This window comes from Mycteria americana, chromosome 1 (genome assembly GCF_035582795.1).
Source record: "Mycteria americana isolate JAX WOST 10 ecotype Jacksonville Zoo and Gardens chromosome 1, USCA_MyAme_1.0, whole genome shotgun sequence".
Classification (NCBI taxonomy): Eukaryota; Metazoa; Chordata; class Aves; order Ciconiiformes; family Ciconiidae; genus Mycteria; species Mycteria americana.
In genome coordinates this window covers 137,844,081-137,846,372 of record NC_134365.1, presented here as the reverse complement: position 1 = coordinate 137,846,372, position 2,292 = coordinate 137,844,081, and positions in this window count along the sequence as shown.

The window sequence follows — 2,292 nt, the reverse complement described above, 5'->3', positions numbered from 1 at the left end:
AAAAGAAGATTCAGAAACAGATGACTGTGCATACTGGTTCCATATCACCTGTCTTCTGTACGAGAGCTAAATCTGAAATCTGCCTGACATTAGCCACCCCTATTATTCTGTATATTAGTGTTCTTCTCGTTTAATCAGGTAGCTGATGAAGAAGCGTATGGAGAAAGCTTTTGTGACACTCTGTGGGTGACAGAATTTGGAAGGATACTGTGGAAGAATATAATTCATTTTGTTAGCATTGTCTCAAAGGGCTTCTCAGACACTGAGATATATATACCAACTGTGTACACCCCTTCAGTGCTTCCAAGCTGTCATTAGTTGGCCTTAACTGGAAATGTAAACAGGGAAATATATGCTTGTTAGGTTTTCTGATTATCATAACTCATCTGAATGTGTTTTTTCTTTGTAATCACTTGAAGCTGATGCCTGAAGTTAAATTTAGAACTGCTGCAAGTGACAACAACATAAATAGTTATAGTTTCGCTTTCAATTACTTAGAAATTACTACTGGTAAAATATTATATCAGTTTGCTTACCAGTACTATTGACTTCAGTTTCGGCCCTCAGGGTGTACATTTGATTTGGAATTTATTCTAAGCTACATATCGAAGATACTTGCAACTTAGCAACATTTGAGGTGTTTACTAGAGTGCTATGGCTTCCTGCTACAGGTAAAAATAGAGAAAAAATGTTTTATGCAGAATTCCATAGTCATTGCAATTGTAAATGGTAAATTTGCTGATCTCTATAAAAACTGAAGAGCAAAAATTTGAAGAGTCCTGAAAGTGCTATTAATATAATTGCTTAGCCAAATATTTTACTACTGAGGGGCTGAAATTTGGCTCCTGATGTTAACACTTGAATAAGAGCACCCAACTTTCAAATGTGCATAGCACTACACAAATTAGTGCTAACTCCAGTAAGTCTAGAGATACCAAATACATCTGAAGCTACAGGACTATAACAGAGGCGTCTAAACTTAGACACTGACATTTGTAAAATGCTGATCTAATATGTATAAAATAAAGGGGCTTTAAAATAAAACCAGGTCTGAAAAAAATCCTCTCCTCTCTCCTTATATTTGAGCTAGGTCAGTGTGTGATGCCTCTAAGAGTCCAAGTGACGTCTGCTTGCTCTTTCCCTGGGGGAGCTGGCCCAGCCCTAGCAGGGACTCCTCTGCAGCTCCAGTTTGAGCTCACCTGAACCTAAGGAGTAAGAAACGCGGGGCGCAGACCTGTGGGGAGAGGGGAGAAAGAAATGAAGGTCTCCGGCCAGCCAGAGGCTCCAGCGCCCGTGCTTGCCGGCATTGCCTGGTCCCAGCACTGGAAGCTGGCTAGCAGAGTGCATCCCTGTCTATGTGGGGAGCTGTGCGCACGTGTGCGTGTTGGAAAGCAGCATTTCGGGTCATGCCGATGACTGTGGGGATGTACACAGGCCTGGGGGGCCACGGCAGGCTGCACATGAGGGAGAGGTAGGGCATGGTATGACGTTGCCCGTGCACCAAGCTGGGCCAAGGAGCGCTGCCGCAGAGACAGGGTCAGGAAGGAGCGCTGACACAGAGAAAATATGAGAGGAGGGTGGGGGTGTCCCCCCCCGCCCCCCAGCTGTGAGGTATTGTTGGGGCTAATGCATGCGGTTGATTTTTTTTAATATAAACGTTGTCTTTTTATTTCTGTTCTTCCAACATCCTGCTATATTTTTTAGTGGCTTTATGTGTTGGCAGTTCTGAACGGTGTTTTTTGATTCACAGCACAGCTTTTAAAATTAATTGCTTTGAAATGAAAGCTTTGCTTTAATGGAAATGTTAATCTTACCAACAGATCTGAAGATGGCTGGCATGACTAATTACATTATTTGATTGTTTCCAGCTTTGCCAGTCCCTTTTTCTGTTACTGCACGGTAAGTGGGAAGACCACATACAGTTGAATTATTTATCTTAAAAGTTCGGCTAAAGTACTAAGGTTTGAGGATGTTATGGCAATGGGATATGTGGTGTAGGTAGGCAACTTAAAGAAAAATTACTTTCATTCCTTTACATTCCTGGCTAGTTTGCAGTTAATCAGTACCATCTGCCTACCATTTTGAACTGTCTCATTGAAGGGTCTTGTCTCTTAAATAGGAAATGATTGTGGAGCATTAGGATAGTGTTTTGTGAGCCCACAGAGTCCACCTGTAGGTTTTCAGATATATGTCTGACTGCTTTCTACAGTTTCTGATAATTTTGGAAGCCCATGAGTTTAAGAGTCCATGCATTTGCTGAACATTTTTCATGCAGGCTCATGTTTGCTCCTG